The sequence below is a fragment of the Pteropus alecto genome, unplaced genomic scaffold (assembly GCF_000325575.1).
Source record: "Pteropus alecto unplaced genomic scaffold, ASM32557v1 scaffold35, whole genome shotgun sequence".
NCBI classification, from domain to species: Eukaryota; Metazoa; Chordata; class Mammalia; order Chiroptera; family Pteropodidae; genus Pteropus; species Pteropus alecto.
In genome coordinates, this window is record NW_006437828.1 from 9,262,563 (window position 1) to 9,289,448 (window position 26,886).

Below are 26,886 nucleotides of genomic sequence, written 5' to 3' on the forward strand. Positions count from 1 at the left end.
AGGCCTCCGGGGCCTCCGAGGCCTCCGAGGCCTCGAGAAGGCGGACCACTGCTTCGGCAACAAACGTCAAGGGGCCCTGAAAAATAGGACCGGGGCCCCGCACGTGCTTACGTTTAAGGGAGTCAGACCCCCGTCCCCGGAGCTGCCTGTCCCCGCGGCTGCAGAACGGCGAAAGCTTCCTATTTGCAGCCAGAGCCGTTGGGGCTACTGGGCATGCCCAGTCCCACCGCTAAGACTCGCAGGAGCTCGATTTCAATTATCTAGCTCTTCCAGGCAGCAGTAGCGGGAGGACTTTACAGGCGGTTTTATTTCTAAAGATAATAACCGTAATGTACTGATACTTCTTTTTAAATGGCACTGAAGTTTAGAGGGAAGAATCGCATTGGCTTTTTGAGAAATATTGCCTTTCCGTGAATTTATTACTTGTGTGTGTATATATATGTGTGTGTGTGTGTATATATATATATACACACATATATATTTAAAAAATATTACATAGTCTTTGCTAGGCATATATACATATACATAAAAAAACATTACATAGTCTTTGCTAGGCATATATACATATACATACACATATGTGTGTGTGTGTGTGTGTGTGTGTGTGTATAAAGAGAGAGAGAGAGATGCAAAAAGGAATCTACCAGATAAAAGCAGGTGGATCTTCCCAAAATGTCCCTAGAGCCATACACCTTAAAAATCGCATCTCCCCTTCTTACACTTAACGTCTAGAAAAGTCTATCCACAGGTTGAATCCTACACAGATCTATCTTCAGTAAGTCCTTACGGCAAGTTTTTGCAGGTTAAGTAGCAACTCTTATAAGCTCAATCCTATGAGCCTTCCACAGACAGAAGGACACTGAAGTTGTATTTCACCCTTCAGCCACACTCACCAAATAATTCCCTTCTCCAAATCAAAACCAAGAGATCTGGGTGTAAAATGGCTTAACCCCCGTTATATATTTCCTATATTAATTTGAAATATTTTCAGGGATGCATCAATTGAGGTTACAATTTAATATACTAAAAACCTAAGGCCTTAAATTTGCTTGATTATTATAAAGTTTGCAATTCAATACTTAAGAAGGCAAATTTAACCTCTACAATACTGCCCTCTAATGGCATAATGCTATAAAACCAAGAACAAACAAATAGTTCTCTAATCCAGTTAGGTTGTATCATCACAAATAATTCCATAAAGTATGACTATACAACATATATGTGTATATATTCTATTTGTGCGTGCATGCGCGCGCACACACAGACACACACACGCACACACACATACAGTCTTGTCCTTTCTCAAACAAGCCTCCCTCAAGCAACATCTTTTAATTTAGGAAATTTTAATTGCCACTGGAGCCTTTCAGACAATCTTTTAAGTTGACCCAATGCTGGCAGGGAGCATTTGGTTTTAAAAACTGTCCAAAGTAACTAGGAACCAAATCTGGTGGCAGATAATGGAAAGGGCAATTTTCTTTTGGGTTAAAAACCAGTGTGACTGACTATAAAAGCAATAACACTCTTTTATTGTAAGTTTTGTATTATTCTCCAAAACTTTGTTTTTAAATAACAAATAACATTTGTTAGCATATGTATAATTTATAAAAATTCATATATATACTAGCTCATGATAGAAAATTACTTGAGGAAGACACCCGTTTTCTGTAAAAAGAAACCAAGTAGGAGCTTAAAAATCAGAATAATTTGGGAAGCAGGCGTGTGGTCCCCATGGCTATGAATGCTAGGCAGAATTATTATGTACTAAATAATAGTTTCTATATTTTGAAAGTGAAAGTTATCACTAAAACTATCTGTATAATTAAGTCCATTAACATATTTGAACTATACAGGAAAAGTTATTAAAGAAAGCATCGCCTTCAGATAGAAAAAGAAAGATTAAAAAAACAAAACTTGAAGGTTATGTAAAGGAATAGATTGAAAATTTCCAGCTGAAGTTTAAGATTACCGAGTTAACTGAATTTTATTTATTCATGATGTTCATGAACACGGAAAGAAACCCGCTGGTTTTGTTTTCATTTCATTCATTTCGACCGATCACCCACAGTATTAAGCTACAGAAGCCAATACAAGCAACGAGTCTGCTCAATCCATACTGCAGAGGGGCATCACAGTCATTTCCAATATTCTACTGTTTTCAATGAAACTGCACGGGATGTCGTTGTACAAACATCCTTGAATATCTGTGTATGTTTCTGGAGAATCTGCAGGGCCAAAAAATATGCAACACCCCCAAAATGATTAGAAATCTATTTCTTTTCCTATCTTTCCCATAAATGTGCCAGGTTCCTTTAAAACTAGATTTTTATATGAAAACGAAACAGACGAAATGGAAAAAAAAAAAAAGAAAAGGCAAAAGAATTGGTGAGAAGCTTCATGAGGGAAAACCCAGGAGTCAGAAATGCCTGAGGCACAGATGGCTGGAATCACTCAGAGATCCTTCTCTAGACTGCAAGACGAAACATCTGTGAGTCCAGTGCCAGGTCAGAGCTCAGCGACCCCTAACGGCGGAGATGCTAACTGTCGTCTTAAGGCCGGGCAAAGAGCAGCTCTCCAGGAGCAAATCTGGGCACAGGACACAGCCTGAGCTTCTGAGATGGGGGTGGTATTTCCTGTTGTCACTGTATCTGTTTTTCTGTTTTGTTTGGCCTAAGAGCCTCTCTGCCTGGGTTGCAAGTCGACCGTGTCCCCAAGTCAGTAGCACGCAGGCCAGGAACGAGAGAAGAGGGTCAGGGCCGGGCCTGCGTGTTTCCAATTCGGTAACACGTGTCTTTCTAACAAACTTGATCCGACTCAGCCAACACAGGTAACAGCTGGGGAATCCATCAGTCAATGGGGTAACGGATGTCTCCCCTCATCCAGACTCCTTAGAGATCTCACATAACTGCTGGAAGAGGCTAAAGCACATCACTCCGCACCTGAGCAAGTCACCGTTATCTGGGGACTGGGCACTGGGGCTAGGGTGCCAGGTGGACACCAGAAAAACAACAAATAGTGTTTTAGTGCTGGCTCCCACATGTTGCCACGACAAGAAGCAATTCAAAAGAAATCGAAACCAGAAAATTCAACCATATTTTAAATTTCTCTGATTTCTAGATAAAGTTGGGAAAATCTTCCAAAAAGGAGAACAAAAGGAAAAGAGATGGAACTTAGAGATTGGAGACTGAAAGGATGAATCTAGGAAGTCCAACATCAAAACAGGATGAGCTCCAAAAACGCAGAACAGAGGGAAGGAAATTATTAAAGAAATAATTTACGATTTTTCCGGAAGTGAAGGGCACAGTCGCCAGATTAAATGAGATGACCAAATGGCCAGCACAATAAATGAAAAAGGGCTTATAGCGAGCACATCATTATGAAACTAAAGATCACTTGGACAGAGAAAACCCTCAAAGCTTTAAACAGGAAAATTTTAAAAAGTTACGAACATAGGAGCTAATAGCAGAATGGTTTTGCTGGCTGCCAGGAAACAATGGAGAAAATGTCCTTAAAATGCCGGGAGAAAACCGTTCACTGGGCCAAATCATCATATCTAAGTGTAAGGGTAGAATAAAAACATTTTCAGACATTTCTGACAGCGAAACGGAGAAGCGGATCCAGAAAAAGGGTTAAACAAGGAGTAAGTTCTGGAGATCTGCATAACCTCGCACCCACGGTCAGCAACGCTGTGTGGCACATGGATCTCAAGTCGAGAGTGCTTACCACAATAAAGTAAAATTTCAAAAAATAAGATATGTATTCTGAAAGGGGAAAAAAAAAAAAAGACAAAGGCCTGGGACACGTGAACCAGGGACTCCAAACACTGGAGAGAAGGAGGGGAAGCAAAGGAGGATAGGGAAGGGCTCAGGACGAGAGGGGCTGACCAAGCCGAAGCAGCAACTGGTCTGTGACAGCGTGGGAAGATGCGAGCCTCCGGGAGGGAACGCTTTAGTGGGAACAGACATACAGAGGGTGATCTAATGTATCTGAGCACCTGCAGGGGGCGGGGAGCCACGCATAGGTGTACGACAGGTCTAATGGAGCGATTAGGTAAGTTCACAGGCGGTTTTACAGGAAACGAAGGCAAACAAAAAATGGTATGCTTAGAAATAAAATTTACAGGACTATATTATTTTTCACTGGTTGAACTTTAAAAAGGCCATTGAATTGGGAAGGTGGTGGGAAGAAAAACAATGTGTGGTGAGCATGGTTTAAAAGTGCTAAATCCTAATCTTCTACAGCTTGATTAGAAAATACTCTAAAACTGAAATCGGAAGAAATAACGGTGTAAATATATTACGCAGACATGAGTAGGGAAATATGAAAAGACGTAAAACAAAGAGTGGCTGTTTCTGAGGAGTAAAGTAGGGGGCTGAGAAACGGAGAATGGCTAATTTTTTTTTTCTCTTCACTCTGTTTGATCTTTGGGTTCGCATGGGTATCGCTTTGATTTTTTTTAAAAAGCAACGTAATTTTAAAGTAAGCGAACAGGGTAGGGTGGGCAGAGGTGCCTCACTTCCAGGCTCCAGTGGAGCACCCATCGGTACGTGCACATAAAGCCACCTGAGGCGGGCCAGAGCCACCCAGGAGAAGCAGGGAGAACAATTTTTGGAAATCACACAGGGTCAGGAATAGTTGGAGTTACCACCAGCCTGAATAAAAAAACCTGTAAGCGCAGGACACCAGATATTCAGAAGGACACTGCCTACTCTGGGGGAAAATCTCTTCTAGACTAAAGGGTGATTTGGTCTTTTGAAAGCAGTTTAAGAGGAAGCCCTGAAAAGATCAAACTGTTTCAAAGTAACTTAAAGTAATTTTGTCTAAAAACAAAGCTCAAGAATATTAAATAATACATTAAATATTAGCATGCAATAATTCACAATGTCTGGCATCCAATAAAAAGTACCAGGCATACAAACAAGCAGGGAAACCTGACTCATAACGAAGGAAAAAACAATCGATCAGAATGACCCAGATATGACAAAGATGATATGATTTCTAGACAAGGACATTGAAACGATTATAACCATATTTTATATGTTCAAGAAGGCAGAGGAGAACATTAGCATGTTAAGTAGAGGTATAGAAGGTATAAAGAAAACCCAAATTAGATTTACGAAGATGAAAACTACAATGTTCAAGAAGAAAAATCCACTGCATGAGATTAACAGCAGATTAGACAGGGCCAAAGAAATATTAGTAATATACTGACAACAAAAACTATCTAAAATAAAACACAAAGAGGAAAAAAACTAGAAAAAGAACAAAACAAAACAGAAAAGAAAGCATCATTAAACTGTGGGGCAATTTCAAGCAAACACATGCAGAGAAGTCCTGGAAGGAGAGAGGAAAAATATTTGAAGAAATAATGGCAACTGTCTTCAAGGTTTATTAAAATAATAAATCCACAGATCCAAGAAACTAAACGAATCTCAAGCAAGAGAACTGTGAAGACAGCGAACCAGGTACGTCATAATCAAATAGCTTAAAATCGATGATAAAGAATAAGATCTTGAAAGCAGCCAGAGAAAGAACTAGATACTACAGAGCAAGAAAGATGAGAACAGCAGTATACTTCCGGCCGGAAACCAGACAGAAGGCAGTGCAGCGATATCTTTCAAGTGCTAGAAGAAAAAATTTAAAAACCTATCAACCCACAATTCTATATCCAGTGAAGGTATCTGCCAACAACGAAGGTGAAATTCATTCTTTTTCAGACATATGAAAGCTGGAAGGATTCGTCACTGGCAGACCTGTACTATAAGAAATTTTAAAGTCAGTCCTTTGGGCAGAAGGAAAAATGATCCCAGATGGAAATCTAGATCTACACACATCAGAAATGGTAACTACGTAGTTAAACACAAAAAAAAAAAAAAAAATTAAAAAAATCCCTAACTATTTAAATCTCTTTTAAAAGATCATTGATTGTTTAAAGCAAAAATGACATACGTAGAAGTAAAACGTATGAAAAAATATAGCACCCTGGCCAGGAGGGGAGAAGGGAAGAACCCTGTGTGAGGTTATTATACTACCTGGAAGAAAGCGTGAGAAGTGAAAGATGTACAGGTGACCTTTAAACAACGTGGGTTTGAACCGCACGGGTCCACTGAGAGGATTTCTTTTTTCTGTAAGCACCTGTCCTGTTTGGGATCCGCGGCTGGGAGTCTGCAGCAGTGGAGAGCCGGCGGTATGCCTTGGTCCTCGCCATTCTATGTGGGGGCTTGAACATCCGTGGATTTTGGTATCCATCCTCAGGGTCTGGACTCAGGGCCCCATAGGTACCAAGGGACAACTGAGTTCTGATGGAGTCAAAAGCTGTGTGTGGATTTCTGACTTGACGCCCGTCAGTGCCCCAACCCCCCGCGTTGTACAGAGTTACAGCTTGTAAGTCAGTGAAGGAGAAATGATGGAATCATAAGAAAATACACAACCTAAAAGAAGGTAAAATAAGAGGAAAAGGGGAATGAAGAACAGAATAAAAAACAAATAGCAAGATAGGAGATTTAAACCAACTACGGCGAAATCACATTGCATGTAAGTGGCCTCAAAAAAACACCTTCGTTAAAAGGCGAAGATTGTCGGATTGGATTGAAAACAAGCAAGACACAACTGCATGCTGCCCGTACGAAATACACTTGAAATGTAAGGGCACAGACAGGTAAAATGAGAGAACGGTGAGACGGTGAGGACAAGAACACTGATGTGGCTATGTTAGTCGAACAAAGTGGACTGCAGAGCAAAGATCATTTCATAATGAAAAGAAGGGTCGATTCTTCAGGAGGTCACAAAAGTCCTAAATGTTTACACACTGGTTAACAGAGCTTCAACATACATGAAGCGAAAACTGATAAAAAACTGCAAAGAGACATAGAAAAATCCACAATTAGAGTTTTCGGCATCTTCTTTCCATAATTAGAAGGACAAATACACAGAAAATAAGCATATGGAACACATGAATAACACCGTCAACTCCTTGACCGAACTGGTTTCCTTAGAACATTCCATGAAATAATAGCAGAATACACATTCCTTTCAAGAACGCAATGACCTTTTACCAAGATAGATCATATTCTGAGACCCAAATCAAGTCTTAATAAACTTAAAAGGATTCAAATAATACAAAGTATGTACTATGAGCACGGTGGGATTAAATCAGAAATCAAGAACAGAAAATTATCTGGAAAATCTCCAAATAATTGGAAATAAAATAACACATATCTAAATAACCCATGGGTCAAATAAATAATAAAAAGGGAAATTACGAAGTATTTTAAACTGAATAAAAATAAAAACATAACATATCCAATTTATTTCAATACATTTAACAACTTAGTTGAAGGTAAATTTCTAGAAAAACAAGAACTATTAAGACTCACTCAAGGAGAAATAAATAGCATAAATAGCTCTATATCTATTTTTTAAATTAATTTGTAGTTTAACACTTTCCTATACAAAAAACCTCAGGCCCAGATGGTTTCACTGAAGGATCTCACTAAACATTTAAGGAAAAAAAATCGAATGCTACACAAACTCTTCAAGAAAATCGAAGAGGAGAAGATGCCATGAGATCAGCATTACTCTAACAGAAAAATCAGACAAACATTATAAAAGAAAACTATAGACAACAGCTCTGATGAACAGATGTAAAAATTCTTAACAAAATTTTAGCAAATTGAATCCAACAATATATAATAAATACATCATGACCAAATGGCATTTTCTCCTGAAAATGCAAAGTAAACCTTCAAAAACCACTCTATCAACAGACTAGTGATTCATTCTATCAACAGACTAAAGAAAAATTATAGGATCGTCAACAGATGCTGAAAAAGCAACTTGAGAAAGTTATCGCTCGTGATAAAAAAAATATTCAGCAAAATAGAGATAAAAGGAATTTCCTCATCTACAAAAAAAAATCAGTTGATATTATACTTAAAAGAATGAATGGCTTTACCCCTAAGATTGAAACAAGGCAAGACTATCCACTCTCAACACTCCTATTCGATATTGTACTGGAGGTAATTTGTCAGGCAATAAGGCGAAAAAAAAAAGCGGGGGCGGGGGAGAGGCAAAAAATAAAAGGTATCCAGATTAGAAAGAAAAAATAAAACTATATTCTATTTACGGATAATATGATTGTCTATGTAGAAAATCCCAGGGAGCACAAATCAACTACCAGAACCAACAAGAAGCATGTTTATCAAGGTCACAGGATATAAGTTCAATACCGAAAAACCACTGCATTTCTATACATTAGCACAAACGATTAAACATAGAAATTCTAAAGTTTCATTTATAATATAAAATACATGAAATAGGTATAAATCTAACAACATATGTACAAAATCTGTATGCCGAATACTAGAAAACATTGATCTAAGACCCAAATAAATAGTGAGCTATACTATGTTCATCAATTGAAAGACTCGGTATTGTTAATATTGTCGAGTCTCCACTCCCAAACTAATATACAGATCCGGCGAAATCCAAATCAAAATCCTAGTATGACTTTTTATAGAAAATGAACACTTTCATGGAAGACACTTAAAAATGCCTGCTTTATAACTAATTAATTATTCTACAAAGACATGAAATGTATTATTGGGTTTGAATTTTAAACTACAATTTTGCTGTTGAGTTTGCTGGTGATTAATCTGCAAAAGAACTAAGACATATTGGTAATTCTAGTTCCCTAAATCCCATGTCAGTGTTAAAAGACTTAAAAAACAAATACTTGCTTAGTGTGAGAATTTCAAAAATCCTAACGAAGTCCTAACAAATTTAAATATAATCTTTCATTTATACACACATATGTACAGTGTATAAGATTTTCTATAAATATATTTTTCTGTATATTTTCTCTAATGTATGATTACTTTTAAATTATTTTTACAATTCTAGAAACAACTTCGGAAGTTCTTCCATACCTGTCTGTACCTGCCTCTATTCCTCTGCCTTATTCCACATAACTAATTCCACCAAAAAAAGCCTGTATGCTAAAGACCTGATGCCTTCAAGTGACAGAGTTCAAATAATTAACTTTTTTTATACTTTTTATTTTCGTGTAAATAAGCTCCTCGAAGCCAAATTTCTTCATAAATTACCACTTGTGTTCAAAAGTGGCGGATTATGAAAATCGAAAAGTCATGGGCAAAAGGGACATCGCAGATTTAGAAGCCAAATGATATTCTATATAAGACTTGAGAAGAAGTGAAAAGTCGCCCTGATTATGATTTGCTATTTTGAGAAGCTCATGCAAGTCTCCTACCAAAAATGCGTACTATTTCTATCTGACTTCTGCACAGCAATGGAGACAGATGCTGCGAGCTCTCCTTTTACTCTCTGAAAGTAACTCCTTACTTGAAGCTGCTTCATGTTAAATCCCAGAAGATGACCACCAGAAAGAAGAGCCGGCGGGCACTGAGAACAGAACCATCCTTGGTGACACCAAGACAATAAGATGAAGCTCGGCTGAAGAGTTTTAACCTCGAAGGCGAAGACAAACTCTAGAGCGTTTCTAAAGCAGCACAGACTCGGGTGAGCGTTAACGACTCGAAAAGGTGACCCTGTGTGGTAGGGACACAGTGTGTGTTTACTAAGTGCCTCCTGCTTCGACCCAGGGACACGGATCCATTTTCTGGTCTCTCGGGACTCCAGCTGGGCGACTTCACTGGGGCCCGAGGTTTTCTTTAACTGAGCCATTCAGACTTTTAGAGCTGCGATGGCCCCTGGGGACCACCTGGTTCTAGCTTCCCTACTCTGCAGATTTAGGAATGGAAGATCAAAGATGTTCTGTGTTTCGTCCAAGGTTTTCAGGGGGAGAGGGCCGCAGAACCAACCCGGAACGCGATGCACTGTCCAGGAAATCCAGACCCACAGACATGGCTCTAGACTCAGAAACGCCAGAGCTGGAAGAGCCAGAGACCGCAGGGTCACGGTCCCGCCCGCCTACCTCGGTGGAACCGGTTCTCGTCCAAAGCCACCCAATCTGCAGATGAGGAAACCGGCCTGGAGTCTGTGTGGGGACCAAAGCCGGAGACCCAGGCGGCGTGGAGCCGGCACCCGCGTCCCAGGCAGAGGCGCTGAGCTCCTGCTGGGAGCCCGCCGTCCTGAGCATTGGAGGACGGTGCTGGAGAGGCTGAAGGGCACTCAGACTGGCCCCCGTGCCACAAGTCCGCAGTCAGGAGGTGTTGTCCAGTCACTGGAGGACATCCCAGAAGCGAGGGAGGCCCACCAGACACACAGACAGGGCCTGCTGACGGGCCAGTTACTTTGTGAACGTGGCAGAGGCTGCTTTTCGAACTGCTTTCATAAGCCCCGAGGGCTCCTGGGGAGCCCAAGGGGACCGGAGAAGGCAGTTCACTCACCAAGAGGGAGCGCGGGCTGCGTCCCCAAGGCTTGTTCTAGGGGTGAGAGAGGAAGGTGGCTTCTCAGCCCGTCCCTCTGAGAACCTTGGTGGCTTCACAGAACAGATCTGTAGTCCACACGGATCTCTGCTCTAGGTAAATCACCTGAGACGGGACCTCCTCCCAGCCGTGACCCAGAAGTGACCTGACATCACCACATTGTCCTCGGTTCACAAGTAAGAGTGAGAAGGTGACATAATGACCACAATGGAATGGGAAACACATGTGCGGTGACCATTTAGGGTCACTCTTTAGTCATTAAACGCTGCTGCCGACCACTGTAATAGAAAAGGTCATTGTAGTACATCTTAGCTAGAAGGATGCCGTCTAGAAAAAAATTCTGTACATTAGCTCTCGGGGATTCCTTCATGCGTCTATTCATATTTATTTAACACTGAGCACCCATGAAGGGCCAGGAACGTTAGGCTTGGCACTAAATTATCAAGATGAATAGACACACTCCCTGCTTTCAAAGACCCAGAGGCAGCTGGGCGGGGGTCGGGGGAAGACATGTGACATCTGATATCATTTGGGCACACACATACAGCATGACGGTTAGCGGAAGGATGCCAGGAGTGGTTTCCAAGGGCAGAGGACTCTTCCTCTGGGCCCTGAAAACCCAGTGCCGAGGTCTAGCTGGAGCAGGAAAAGGGGACAGCCAGGAAAGAGCCCGCGTCACGAAGCCGCAGCGAGAGTGCGGACGCCATCGGAGGCACAGGGAGAAGCAACGGAAGGGAAGGTGGCTGGATGCAGGGCGGGCCTCGCGGGCGTGAGCGGACGCTGCGCTGGAGTCTGACGGCGAGGCTGGGTAAAGCTGCTTCTGAGTCGACGTGACAGGATGAACGCACTCATTTATTTCTGAGACAGAGAACACGGTTTTAAATATACAAGGATGCAGGAAATAGGACAGATGTCAGTTTCAACAGACTGGAAAAAAGACGGTGATTCTTCAGGCCGAAACCTAAGCAAGCATGAGAGAAGGCTGGCAGGAGAGCTGATACGCTGAGAACCCAATACTTCTCAACCACCTGCCTCTCAGACTGCGCAGGGCAGGCGAGCTGAGTCCGTACAAACACAGACCCTTATCGCCACCCTGACCCTGCACGACTGAATAACTGAGCAAGGGCTACACACGCTCTAACATAACCAACGCCCAGAACACACACACACACACGCCTGGGGGAAACGGAGACTGGGTAAGGAAATAAACCAAAATTAAAGATCCGAAAAGGTTACACAGATAACATAATAGAAAGGGGGGGGCGGGGGCGCCACAACGTTTAGGGAAAAAAATGAAATAAAAGTTCCCAAAACAGCTCTCAGGAATTGGAAAAAAAAAAAAAAAAATGACATGAAAGCGCAACTGCAAATTCATTAGAACAAAAGGAAAGTGAAGTTGAAGAAATATCTCAGAAACTGGAACAAAATACCAAAGAGGAGGAAAATAGAAAAGACAAAAATGAATAGCAGTTTAGAAGGGCTACAATGTGCAAATGACAGACGTTTCAGAAACGGGACAGAGACCATGGAGACAGCGAAAATACCCTAAAGGGATCCAAGACAACGTCCTGGAACTACAGATCACGAGGTTTCACACGGAAGGAGCCTAGTGGTACAATGTGTTCAAGCTTTACAGCTCGTTTGGAAAATGCAAATCTGTTCCAACATAATTTGTATGTTAGAAAACAATTTGAGCATAAGGCGCACTTCATATTTTGTTTGTGTTTATGTCTTCAAGAAATACTAGGTAAACGCAGGAAACTGCACTCAACAGAGCCAGGACGCCAAAGACACACGTGCACGCGCACGCGCACACACACACACCCCGCAGACATACACCAGCTCCATCAGCTCGCCACATTCGTTACCCTATAAGATTATGTTTTTGCTATTCTTTTGCAAATGTTAACTTTTCTATATGAAAAAAAGAAAAGCACTCAGTCAGCATCCCAAACACGTCTGATTGCCCTAATTCAGAAATGCCAAGCGGTGCATGCAAAAGAAAAGCTTTTAACGACAGAGGAGAAGCTGGAAATACGGTGTTTTGAAAGAAACAGAATGTGTGGTACGTCCAGAGCCACGAGGCACAGAGGTCCACGTCGTGGGTGTGGACCGTCAAGATTAGCACTTGGAAATAAAAGAAACACCCAAGGCCAGGGGAACATCGAGTGCTGTGAAATCAATACGAACAACTAAAGAATCAGAAGAAATGGAAAGATCATTGAGCACATGGTTCGAAGAGCAAATAGCAATTAAAAAAAAATCAATCGGGAGCAACCTTTCTCACAATCAAAGAGCAAGCACCATCTACATGAGAAGACCTTAAATGAAAACCACCACATCCCGCAGAAGCTGCTTCTTTTAGGGCTAGCGGTGGCTGATTTAGTAGTTTCCACCATCTCTAGAATTTCCAAAGCATTCAGCCTTTGAGTACAGAGCAGAAAACTGGAGAAAGAACTTCCGGCAATGACATGGAAGTCAACTGAAGACGACGGCTCTCTATTAAATCTCCTTTTCAACTGTGATGAAATGGGGATCTATTATACGTGCACACATTTGATCTAGGTCTAAGAGCTAAGTCTACCGACCACTGTCTATGATCGGGTGGACTCTGAAAACTAAGTTTCCAAGGATTTCTAGGTCTACTTATATCAAAATAGAAAGCGAGGATCTACTTCCACTTTTTAAATGATTTAAGTGATTATCCGATTACTTCTGAGTCACTGCATTGTGTCAGATTTGACTCTCCTGATATTTCTCACTAAGAGTCTGATATCAGCAAAAATATCTTTATCCTCTTTCACTGTAAGCATGATTCTGTATGACCTAAGAGAGGGAAGCCGAAATAACGCTGACAGATCCTTTTTAATTCCAACTAAAGTTTCACTTCCAGACAACCCTTGAAAGCATCTATGACGTTATTTTAGTCTTTTTAGCCCAGGTATGTAAATTGAAAAATGCAAAGCCTATTTACTTCCTGATCAGTATTGACTTTTTAATGCAGCATTAAAGAGTAATGGTCAGATTTTGAGTTTTGGAGTTAGACTTTAATTCAAATTTCCAAAGTCATTTCTGTACATGCAAAATGGGGAACGTGGCATCTCCTACAGCAATAAGGTGAGTGATTAAGGTTATGCCCTGGTGCTCTGAGCTACCTGCTTTCAGACGTAACCGGGTTAAATCGAAAGGTGCTGGCACATTTCTCCACTTGCTTTTTAAAGGAGAAAGTTTCTTGAAAACGGCCTAATAGAAACAGTATCGTTATTTATCATATCCGAATGCATTTTTTTTCCAGCTGTGAAAATCACCTTGTGCAACTTGCTCTCCTTTCCCGACTTGCACTAATTATCCCAAGAACTTCGCTGTTTTGATCATAGGGCAACGACTCAAGATTCGCCTTAATCTCTGTGATATGATGAATTCATCCAGAGTGATTCCTAACTGTTGCTATTTTAATCTTTAAAGAGAATCCCCTTTTTTCCTTGACCTGTTTACTTGATGGCTAAACCTATGTTCCGTTCCTGATTGCACAAATATAACGAATATCTATTTCACAAACGTTTTGTGCGTGACACTGTGCTAGCCACTGGGCTTCTTTGAAGAACGAGGCGGTCTTTCCTCCCAAAAGCTGGTAGAAATTTGCAAACTGTGGTTTTTCTTAGCAGGAGTGATAACTTATCCAGTTTTACCACGAGCACTAGGAGAGAGAGGTGTTTTCAGATAAAACCTGCTTTCTTGTTACAAATTAAAGTTCAAAGAGAAAAATAAAGGCAAAATAAAATTTAAACCTCACTAGGAGAGAACATTTGTTGAACAACTGTGTGTTAGGCAGAGTAATAAGCACTCTACATATTATCTCATTTAATAATCAACTCACCCTTCTTATTGCCACATGTGTAGATAAGTAAACTGAGCCTCGGCTGCATGAATCTGTCCACTGTCACACTGCTGGTAAATGGCACACCTGGAATTTGAACTCCAGCTATCTGACTCAAAAAACCCAACTTCTTTCCACCACACTGTGCTAAGTACCATGCTAGGTCCACAGTCCAGGAGGGGTGGCAGATCTGCAAGCAGTAACAGGGCAAAGTAATAAATGTTTATCATGGGCACGCCAGGTCCCAAGAGAGCACTGCAGGTGCCACCCAGTAGAGGAGGAGGGTGGGAGGAGCACTGTAGGTGTCAGGGGGTCAGGAAAGGCTTCGCGAAGGAATTTCCTCCTAAATAAAACCTTCGAGAACAACCTTAAGATTACTTGTTGGACCAGAGAAAGAGAAGAACACTTCACGCGCATGTCCAAAACAGGCAAGGAGGCGAAGCGTCTTCGTGGCAGGCACCCCGAAAGCAGGGGCATCTGAAATGCTTACAGAACGGTGGGAAACGGAGGCTGGAGCATTCAGAGATCTTCCAAGTCCCAAAAACCTTGAACACACTGCTAGAGAATCTGAAACCTACCCCGCAACACATGAGCCCCAGGCAATCATGGGAGATACTGGTGGTAAACAGCCAGTTTTCCCTAACTAGTACCGGCCAGCTAAACATCGACCCTGTCTGTAGGGATCGGAGCAGCCAGGAGGGGTATTCTGGGGAGTACTGCAGGGGAGTATTCTGGATTTTAGAAAGGTTATTCCAGGACAGTACGGAGGCTGAATGCCAGGAGGACAAAAGAAGACTAGGAAGAAATTCGGTTAAAGGTTCTGCTGGGGAATTGGGGGTGATTTTAAAGGGAGCCACTGAATCGAAATCGAATCATCACTTCCAATGATTCTATCACTATAACAAACAAGCACGTTCATTACACAGGAACCATGACACAGAAAGAACAGTCCAGACTGGCGACTCTCGGGCTGCCCGCGTGCATGCACGGAAAGTTGTTTCAGCCAAATCACAAGAATTACGATCACATAACTAAGCACCTCGCTTTGTTCAAGTTACACAACATCAAACGTCTACTTTAAATACAAATATTTTTAGAAAGTTGCTGGGTAATAGAAAATATGACTCCGTAAACGCTAAATCACAATGAACTTATTTAATCTCTTGTAGAAAAAATAGAGCAGTCTTTGTACAACAAAAGTAAGTACTGATGTTCTGTTTCTAATGAGCCTTTGGAGTCCTTTTCTGTGATCACCTTACAGCAAATCTTCAAGATACAACACTCTGGCCCAGGCTACTTTTACTTAGATGGGTCATCTACTCCAATAAATCATCTACAAGGCTGCAAATGCGATGAGCACATGCACGGCACAAAAATCCACGTAAAAACAAATTTCATACAACAGAGAGATAAATAAATAGAATTTACAAGTCTATTACTATGTGATACAAGAGAAAAGAAGTTACTCCACTTATCTGGGTGTTTCAAGTATCTGAGAGAGATTCTATTTCCACATCACAGAAGAGGACATAAAGAATTTAGAGAGAGCCCAAAAGGACTTAAAAAAGTAATTTCAAAAGTTTTCGAACTAGCATAGAAGAGAAAAACAAACGGTGTAAAAGAGAAAAACAAACAGGGAAAGAAATTAACACAATATAACAAACATGTCCATTAAGATGGCAAATGTGTCTGGAAATATTTAAAAACTGTTAACTGTGAAAAGTAAAGCTGAGATATAAAATGATACATAAAAAGCATAAGTATAAACAAGATCCTAGATGTACATTACTTATGAAGAACTTGAGAAATTTTTTAAGTAATTTGAATCATGCCACTTTTTTCAATGAAAGAGATCCACTTAATAAATTTAGTCCTTGCTCCCACTAATTCTAAAAACTAAAGTTGGTCATACAAGACACTATTACACATAAATTTCTCCAGTGTTTGATCGAAAGGATCGATTTTACTTGACAAAGTAACAAAAACAGACATCGCCATGTATGAAAAAGCATAAGGGAAAAAAAGTATAAATGGATATAAAAACTATCTGAGATTTCCTAAAATTATGGAATTTCAGTTTACAAGTCCATGGTCACAAATACATCTTCAGATAATTTTTTATAGTTTCAAGGAAATGATCACTGACGACAATGGCGTAGAGCACGGGAAAATGTAAAAGGTTTTTTTATTCACTTTAAGTAGCTGAGATAATCTGATACCAAATTCGACAGAGAGGTTGTACATTTATAAAATCCTAAAATACTGGCAAATTGCATTAAACAGTTTATCGAAGAACAGCGGCCCAAAGGAAGTCCGTGGGAATTCTCTGAAGTGTGGTAATGACCTTGACAACATCTGTAAATCAAATTCACCTCATTGGACATAGTCGCAAGCTTCTCACATACCTGTAGTAATCATCATTCTACCCAGAATTACAAAAACAACTATAAAACAATTATAAAAACTGCAGCTCAGTGACCGCTTGTGCTCTTGGCTCTGAATTAGAAGTTAAGGTGGGTCGGCAGCCCACGTGTAAAACACTATGCACATGGACTCAGAGATGGGTCAATGGGAATAAAATCAAATTAACTATTGAATTTCATTAGTAATTTTGTATAAAGAGAATAGTGCTCTTTCAAGATGGCTTTTAAAAGAAATGTCTAAATCCTTAAATGTGTGACATTTGATTAGAGAATGTCATGAAAAACCTGTACTTGCAAATTTATGTTCATTTGCTCTTAAGAAATAATAAAAGAGAAAAAGTTGAAGAGAATCCTTAACTGCCATGCAGTCATAGTAACTGTCAAGGAATACGCTAGAACGGTGAGTTAAGTCACGAAAGAAAGAAGAAAAATCCGTCAATTTGTTCGCTGTACCTATAACCGAGTAACTTCACATGCATATACGGAGCCGATATCTTCATATATTTAGGAATATGTTAGAAAATTTAAAATGCTTAGCTATGCACGTAGAGGGTACTCAATGCCCGCTGAATTGAATTTTAGAGAAAATTAAGTATAACTATTATATTTTTATAATCTCATGTTTAGAAACAAAAGAAACTAGGGAGTTACAGCCACCAAAAAATAACAGAAATTACGTGGCATGGAAAAGACTTATGTGAAGTGAACAGAAAGATGCAGACTGTACCCATCCTATGATGAGGGCAGAAAAACCTGAATCATGAAAACGGTAGCCAGCCTTGGACACGGCCTCCGATGACCCTCCCCTCCTGCTGCTCACATCCCTGTACGTCAGGCCCTTCCACAGTGGACAGTGGTGACTTGAGAAAAACACCGCACAGATCACAGTGCGTGACTTCGAAGACTGAGTCACAAGGCCTCTGCGTACCTTCTCTTTGCTCTCTCTCTCTGGGAGAAGCCAGCTGTCACACCCTGAAGACCCTCACATGGGCGGGGGAGGGGTGGCCTGCCTGCAGCCAGCGTGGACTTGCCAGCCACACCAGCCACGTGATCAGGCCACCCCGCAAGTGGCCCTCAGCCCAGCGTCCAGGCTACGGAGGGCTGCAGCCTCATGGGAGACTCTGACCAGCACCATCAGGCTAAGTCACTCCCAAATTCCTCACCCTTGGAAACCAAGTAAGACAGTAAGGGCCTATTGTTGTTTTAAGCCGCTAAATTTTAGAGCAGTTTGCTACAACAGCAGAGAACTAACACAGTATGTATTTCAAAAGACCATGTAATAATAGTAACAGATGATGATGGCGGCAGGAGAGGGTCTGGCAACTCCCTCCTCTACTTCATTGTTCCACCTTTAAAACGCAAATCCAGTGCTCCAGTCACCAACTGCTCCCCACCCCTCTCCGCTGGAGTAGTTCTAAGTCATTCATTCATTCATTCATTCATTCAGCAAGTCAAAATCGTCACTCACAGAGCTTCCGTCCTAGGGGAGAGGCCCAAATCAATTCATGTCGTCACAAGCAATCTAGGATGACAGACTGTGATGTACGGTTTATTTTTTGCCATAGCATAGGTTCTGGAAGGCAAATTAATTCATAAGTGATCAGCATAACACACAACATTTGCATCGAGTCTCCGGGCTTTTCCGACACGAAAGGAGCCAGAACAGGGAGTGAATAACCACCTTCAGCAAGAAAGTTAAGAGCGCTCGGCTCGGCTCTGCCGCCACAGCCTTGGCGGGCGCCCCTTCGTTAGTAAGAACGCAGCTTGAAAACAAGTGCTTCACCAGGGTCCGCCCGCCTCCCGGCTCGGTGCAGCTTTCGGCGTCTGCCTCCTGGGCCGGCTCGCCACAGCCCCATTTCCTTCTGCCGCCTCTGCTCTCATTAAAATGTTGCTGACATTTCACTCTCCTTTTTCTGTGTATATTTTTAATATGTACCACGAAAGCCTCCAGCTATACAGAGCTGGCCCCGATGGTTTAGTTTTCTCAGCGCTCGGCTTACAAACTGCGTAAGTATTGAGCAGCTGGCCCCCGACTCTTTTTCTCTCCATGAGCTGTCTTATCGTTTGCATGCAATTCAGCAAAACGAGAAGGTTCTTGGGAACATACATAGCGTAGAAGCAATGCCTGCACTATTAAGGAAAAATTTACAGCTCTAGGAGAGTGTGTAATAGAGGACCTTGACCTAGTATGAGAACAGCATGTACAAAGGTCTAAGGCACGGAAACGGGTACAAGCACAGTCTACCAGGAAGAAGCACAGGCTTAAGCCAGCTTTCTCTTTATCTACCTCTAAGACTGTGCCAGACCAAGAAATCTATAATTACTTGAGATGGTGAAGCATTCCTTTGCTCAGTCAGACTGGGGGAGGTGGAGGGGGGGTGCGAACATGACAATGACGAGACTGAGACTAATTCAGTGCTTCTCAACCTTGGCTGAACCTTAGAATCAAGTGGGAAGCTTTTCACAAATACAGATACTCAGGCCCATCCCGATTTAACTGGCCTTAACCTGAGTCCTGCGCATGAGTAGGTTTTAAAATGCCCCCAGGTGGTTATGACATGAAGCCAGAGCTAAGAAGCTCTGTATCAGAGCCAAGACACCAGCAACAATCAGAGGATTGGAGAACAGGTCTTAGGAGGAATTTAAAAAACAACAAAAAAACGAAACCTGAGATTATCTATGCATTAAAAAAAAAAAATCTCTGTAATTGTAATTATAATCTCATGTTTAGAAACAAAAGAAACTAGGGAGAAATTAGTAGCTAAGGCCACATACATATTCATTTCTCCAAAGTTTACGAGGATATTTCTGAGGGCACAGGTGGGGCTGGAAAGAAGCAGAGCTGGAGTGTGAGGGCAGGAACCTCGGCTTCCAGGTGAGGCTGCACAGAGAGCTGGCACCATCTTTGGAAGGTCAAAATGAAGGATAAAAGCAAATAGACCGGTTTAAATACAGTTCTATTATGTGGAGGTTGAGAAGCAGGTTGTGACAAAAGTTTTCAAACTTGATGATCAGAGTCACAGGAAGGGATATTTCAATAATACAGATTCCTGAGCCCAATGTCAAAGCTATGAATGAGAATCTCCAGAGGTAAGGAAAGATGAATTAATAACAAGGAGAGCTGCTATTGTTTACTCAGCATTTACAGTGTGCCAGGCGACCTTCTAACCACTTTGTATGGACCATCTGATTTGGTTCCTGTCCCATGGCAAGGGGTAGATCCAGGTCTCAAACCTGCTGACGGATTACAGTCTGTGCTCCATACCATGACATCCTGCAGCCTTTAACACAGCTTCCCCATGCCCGATGAAACAGGAATCTGAGAGCCACTACACCATGATTTTTCAAAGTCACTTTTATCCACATCATTCTATGAAATCGGGCTCAAAATCAAGTGTCTTCCAATACTGGGCTTTAAATCAAGTAGCATTATCTCCTCTATAATGAAGAATTTGCAATATGCTAAATGCACAGAAATAGCTTTCCTGGAGAAGATGGGTTTGCATGTAAGACTGTCTCTGACAAGAATAGAAATTTTATATAACACACTTTTTTCTTAACCACAAAGTCTTGTCAACTCTTCTCTGATAACATCTCCGCCTTTTATTGCTTTTTCTATGCCTACTGCCATTGCCCTACTCCAGATCCGTCCCATAAGACCTCCAGATTCCCACCATGTCATCCCGCCCCGTCAATCTGCTTCCAATCTCTGTCCAGCCAGGTCCAAGCAAATCCATCCTGTGCACTGCTTCCAGGCTAATTTTCTTAAAATCGCCTTAATTTTCCTGCCTGTCACCCATTCAATTATGAGTCCTTAAATGATTACAGACCACCTATAAGATAAAACCTCAATCTTTGGCATGGCATTCAAGCTCTGCAACTAACTACCCCTTACTTATCTCTAACTTCTTTTTTAAAAAATTCAACTACAAAGCGTTTTAACCCAAAATTCCTTCATAAAAACAAGAAGTACACACACACACACACACACACACACACAATTTTAACCCAAATTCCTTCATAAAAACAAGTACACACACACACACACACACACACTAAAACCACATTTAAAATGACAAAAATACATCGTGGGCAAATTCTTGAAATCCTTTTAGTGAGAGTCTAGTTATCTCAGAGTTAAATGTTCACACTGGGTCCCACTTCAAACGAGCTGTTTTTGCTAACAGTTCTTGGGCTTTCTGCAGACGTGTAGGAGGATGCCCTTAATACCAGCCACGCTCTTGCATCTCATGTTTGAGGTGATCTCGGAGCGGGATGTATTCAGTTTCAGAGCACACGGTGGCACACGGGGAGGATTAGGCCGTTTCTCAAAGCATGAAATCTTTCACATAATGCACAGAACCAGTTCAAAATCTTGAATAAGATTATTTCTACTAAAAAGCATACAGAACGTTGCCGAGAGGAAAACGTATACACCCTAAAATTATAAGCTAGCGAAACTTATCCATATATTTTAGTCATGAAACTTCTACTTCTACCAGAGTAGAAACATCTGCCAGAGATTAAAAAAAAAATTATACTACTGAGAACTTAGAAGAAAGGATCAAGGCACTAATAATCCATTTCAGGTGAAACTAATTCATCAGTCATTTCCCACGCCTAGTCTGGAGCTTGTATAAAAGTTCCCCAATCACCCCAGAAGGGCTGAACGAAGGACGAGGGACACAAACAACCCTCCACAAGCCGATGATTACTAGGGAGGGGAGGCAAGTGACCAGGGAAGCACAGAGCTGCTCTTGGAGACTCTACCCGCTCCCTCTCCCCTTCATCATCAGCAAAGCTCAACTACGGCTCTCACCGCTTCTGAGCTTAAAACTGATGCATTCTGAAATTCGGTCCAATGAATTCTATATGTAAATATCTTTTTAAAACTTGGGAAAATATGCAAATAGTTAATGAAGGAAACCAGAAGAAACCCTCTCTACAATCCAACCTTTCATAATAGACTCGCTGAGCGATGGAGAGAAAGGCTCTGACAAATAGAGCAGCGTCCGTAAACGGACTAACTGCGAAGTCTGAAGGCTGAAGGTGTCCCCACTGAAGGCGCAGCCTGCGTTGGGCAGCTGTCTAATGACCAGGTCAAGAAAACAGATTCTCCAGGGAGTAGATTCATGTCTGGACGCATCTTTTATCACCAATATCACCTCATTCATACACATCATAGACCACGTCCCTCAGAGCCACAGAATTCTGTATTCATGGCCTGCACTGCTGTTTACAGAGTGGCCTCTGATGAAGAATCGTAGGCCTCAGTTTAGTCTCCGTTCCCCAAACAACCTGTTGCAATTCCCCAGGTCCTGGGCAACATCAGTCTTCACGTTTAATTCTGCAGAAAACAATTGTGTCCCACCACACCCGAGTCTGGTCCTGGACATGAGTCACTTCGCTTTAATAGGAAAAAAGGCAGATAAGCACAAGGCTGACGTCGGGCACAGCCTTTAACAGGACAAGGTACAGACAGAGTCTCTGCTGGGGCCTCCGCCACCCTCATTCCCGCCAAGCCACCTTCACCCAGCCCTTCACTTTAATCACAACCCAATAACCGATATTCGAATGGCTCACTGATAAAAGTTAAGTTATAGTTTTCCTAGAATTCAGGAAAGCGTGGAATGTAGCTTAGAAAGTTTCTCATCAGAAAAGTGAACATTTAAAAGTTATGGTATATAAAATGCTGATCAGTTAACCACATGGAAAACGTCAGTTTTAAATAACAAAAGGTTTGCTTGTACATGGAAGAAGCAAATGTACGAAAACACAATCCTGCCACCTTGTGGCACCTATTCAAAAGTACTTTACCACTTGACATTTTTTAAAAGGAATCTTGATTTTTCACAATGTGTTTATTTAGAAAAATATTAACCAAGATAATATAACGCTTATTTTAAAAATCTTAAATACTGATGTTGACATTCACTAAAATTCATAGCAATTTGTTGAATTGTCAACGTTTGGCTTAATAAAACTGTTTCTAAGGTCAAAACTGCATTCTCTCTTCAAATATAAAGTGCAGAAATGCAATTGTGAGCACTTGGGACTCTCCACACATTCTTAGCATCAATTATGGATCACACTTTCCTTTCCGGCAGTTAGATAACTATGTTAAATAAATGTAACTAGTAGGTAACTAGTAGGCAGAATGTTTACTGCCTACTAGTTACCATGGTGTGCGATCAATTTTCAACTACGAAATAGAAACATGAGGTATGGTAAATTTCTATGGTAGCTTTACTAAATGTATTTTCTAATTCTCAGATTGTTCAGACTCTTCAATGAGCCCGATTACGTTTCTTAATATCATGCTGGCATAAAAAACAGTTAGGTCTAAAACAGTGGATAAAAATAACAGGACCACAGACGTTTTCAGAGCACCATCTGCGACGATTCCTTTCAGAAAATTAATAAATGATGACTACGTCTCCTTTGAAGTTTATTCTGTGAAAACATGAACTCCGATTACAGGAAAATATGCTGTAATATGGTTGAACCACACGAAACTGCTCTAGGTCTAAGTCAAAAATGGCCAGATACTGCTCGACAAAACTAACATTTTCCGAGAGCTTTCCTTTAAATCTGTGCTGTGTACGTGAACTGACCTATCTCACTGAACGATCACGTTGACCTGGCGAAGGAGGTACCATTGTTACTGCCATCTTACCAGCAAGGTCACTGAGGCTCAGAGGTCTGGTAACTGCCCTAATGAGTGAGGCTGCTACTGTGGTTTCCCTGGCCTTACCTACCACATCCAATAGGACGGATATCTATACAGATATCTGTTTAAAATATTTCTGAAAACATGATGGACTTGACCTTTTGGCTAAATCCAAGAAATTTTTGCCTGTTAGTGAAGCCTCTCGATGGAATTTACGTTTCCTTCCATCCGACAGAAACATTTGGGAGAAGCCCGAGGGAGCATGGTCCCCTTTTCTGGGCTATGGCATCATTCGAATTTCTTTGATTTCACAAATACTGGTCATATTTTATCTCACGACCCCTGAACTGTCCCTTGTCTTTTTTTCACATAAGCCAGCGTTTTGTTTTGTTTTTTTACGTTGCATGCTGGTGTCAACCCCTCAAATAGTCACAACCATTGGCATGTCTGATTTCTCTCTCTCCTCTCATTCTTTCTTTCAAAACATTCGAGAACCTGCTGTGTATACCAGGTGCTAAAGACAGGAACGTGAAAAAGCACAGCCCTTACCCTCAAAAATTCACACTTTAGTACAAGAGACACAAAGAGACGGTCTAATAAATATTTCAAGACAAGTATGCAGAAACTGTAATGGAATTTTGGGAAAAAAGGCAGCTAATTTTGTTTAGAGGAATCTATTTCTGGTCACTTCTTCCATGCTCTAGATAAGCTCCACACTTAATTGTGTTGCTTTTGCTAAGTGTTTATTTTTATAGTAAAAGTCTTGTACTATACAAAGCGTCCAGATTAGCCTTAACAGAAAAAAGTGCAAAACAATTTTTATCAGGAATGATTATGCAAATAAATATTTTCGCAACCTCTTATCTTTTTTGTCTATAAGTTAAATTGTCCGAATCATCTACTCAATGGCTATAGGAGAAACAAAGTCATCCGAATTACATATAAATTTCATAGGTAAACTCAGAAAAATAGAAGGTTAAAGAAAATCAAGAACCCAAAATTTCCAAGTTCTTGCGTTAAATTCCATTGTTTTAACAAAATGCCACCTTTTAAAGTTTTATCACAGACCTTTCTTTACTCCATTTCTCCTTTTAGCTATCTTGATAACACAAGTAGCTTTTCTTAGGTTTCGAGATCAATTAAATACACACGCATATATGTATATATATATATATATATGCACACATATACACACGTTATACACTACAATTATATATTGTAAATGTACAATAGATTTATATATTGCAATCACATACGTATGATCTATGAGATAATTTTTATACTTTGTCCAATGCAATGCAGATTAATTTGAAGGATTTTTTCCCTTCTAATTTCTCATATCTCACAAATTTCTTATTAAAGTAAATATTGCTCTTACGATTACAAATTATTCATGCTAATTCATTCGACAAGTACTTACCGAGCATACTTTACATGTACATATAAAAAAAAGTACAAAATCAGGAGCTAAGTGTGGGACCTCATCTGACTGACCAGCTACGCTTCCAAGAGCTAGACTGCAACTTCTCCACTTATAAAATAAGGACAGAAATATTTGCCTTACACCCTCACAAGTTATTCCAAGGATCCAAATGAGACAATACATGTAAAACACTTAGAAAGTATTGAGTTACTTCTAAAGCCAATAATCAGAGAGGCAAGTCACACTATGAAACGTATGGGCAAATAAGATTATGTAATGCTACAACTGAAATGGAATTTATCCTATCTATCCAAAATATTTTCAATTAACCGTGAATTTCAGTGAGATATTTCTATGTGAACCATAAGTGCTATTTAGTTTAACAAGTGTGTCTCTTTAAAAATCATCGCAAGCTAGTCCTAATAAAATTACATCTTAAATAACCACCCCTGTTGCCTATTCGTCAACAACTAAAATCTAAGTTATTTCAATGATTTTTAAAAAATAACCTTTCCATCCGCACCTATATTGTTATAAAAACAAATATTATTTGACCATTAGTAATCAGATACTAAATGATCTTTTAGTTCCCTTACTGGTCTAAAATTGTGTGACTATTTTATTAGAAAGTTTACAAACACTTCAGGAACCCATAGATCAAAAATAAATTAGAATTTTTAAAAAGTGGGTTAATGTTTTACTGAAAGTAATTAGAAAATTTTGCCATCATATGTGCCATTTGCAAGAGTTAATTTAGGCAAAAAGCTTATTTCTCCTTTATGCTAAGAATTTTCCTTTATGCTAAGCAGAACTTCCCATTTGCAATTCCACCTCTAGTGTATGATATCTTTTATTCAAACTGTTATACTCATGAATCTACGTATTTAATTAAAAGACTTCACGGTTTATTTATCTATTATATTTTTGATTCGCCTCCACCTAAATAAAACTAATTATAAACTGCCTTTTTACAGTAAGCTAACTGCAAAATTCTACAATTATTTTCTCTAATTTTAAGCCAGTTAATGCATTTTGAAACTTAAATGGTTTTAAAATTATAATTCTAAATTAATTCTTAATTTGGAGAATACTAACTACTCTGAAGTATCTTAAATTTATGTAGACTTATACAACTGGGTGAGTACTTTTGCCGGTATTCGAATCAATTTAAGTTATAGAAACAGAAGACAGAAACAGCATGCGAATTTTAAACATTAAGCTAGAATTAATTCAGCAGCTTTAAGAAACGTTCGCAAAAATTTTGAACATTTCAAAAGAACCATGCAACTGATGCTTGATGTATAAATTTACAGACTTCTATGTTAAAAAAACATACTGAAGCGCTGTTAACATCGTTTTCAAGTATGAATAAATGGAGATAATATTTTCTAAGAGAAAAGCTCAACGCAAAATTCTGAATCATGTACAATTTTAAGTCGATTCCTAATGGATTCAACTGGGGAATCAAACCAATTAAAAAGCTATTTTGCAACTAAATTTTCAAGGATCTTAAACTGAAAAGGCCTTTATACAATTCATCTCAGTTAACGATGGAAGGGGAAAACTTCCTCCCTTCATAACCTCCCGATAATCCTTCGAGTAGTTTTAAAAATAGCTTTGAAAATGTGCCAACTAGGAAAAAATAGAACGAAAACCCAAAACGGCTGAGCTGAACCTAATTTTCATCCTCCAGGATGAGTATCTTAGAAGCCAACTGCCTTTCGGCGTAGTAAAACATTTAGGATCCCCCAAGGGGCAATTCCTTCCAGGACTGTTGGAATTACAGCCGAGTACTCACAGCTGGTCTGTCGCTAGACTACAGGAGAGGTTTCATGACACACACAGCACCTGGGCCTCTCGTCTCCCCCAGGCCCAACTGACATCGCTGGTGGACCAGCACTTCGGGAAGAAATAGTCCCAAAGTTCCATCAGCCCCTCAAGGCAGTTTCTATTTAAAGGGGCAGTGACCCAATTTACTTCTGGTGCCTTACTGCGTCCGGGACAAAACTGCCTCGACTCTAGTGATTTGCCACGTTTCCAGGGTTTAAAGGGCACAGGAGACTTTCTTTAGAGCATAACGAGTCCAT

At 40.4% G+C, this 26,886-nt stretch overlaps 1 protein-coding gene across 2 annotated transcripts in view; it reads right to left on the reverse strand.

Annotated features, from left to right (window-relative positions):
* TSC22D1 (TSC22 domain family member 1) overlaps positions 1-26,886 on the reverse strand; it is a 115,549-nt gene that overhangs the window by 3,676 nt on the left and 84,987 nt on the right. The window contains exon 1 of one of the 2 annotated variants that reach the window (XM_025048994.1): positions 112-188. The exons of the other annotated variant lie outside the window; for it this stretch is intronic. The gene's annotated coding sequence lies outside the window, so the exon portion shown is untranslated. Of the gene's footprint in view, positions 1-111; positions 189-26,886 lie in introns of those variants that run through there. 2 annotated transcript variants of the gene reach the window in all.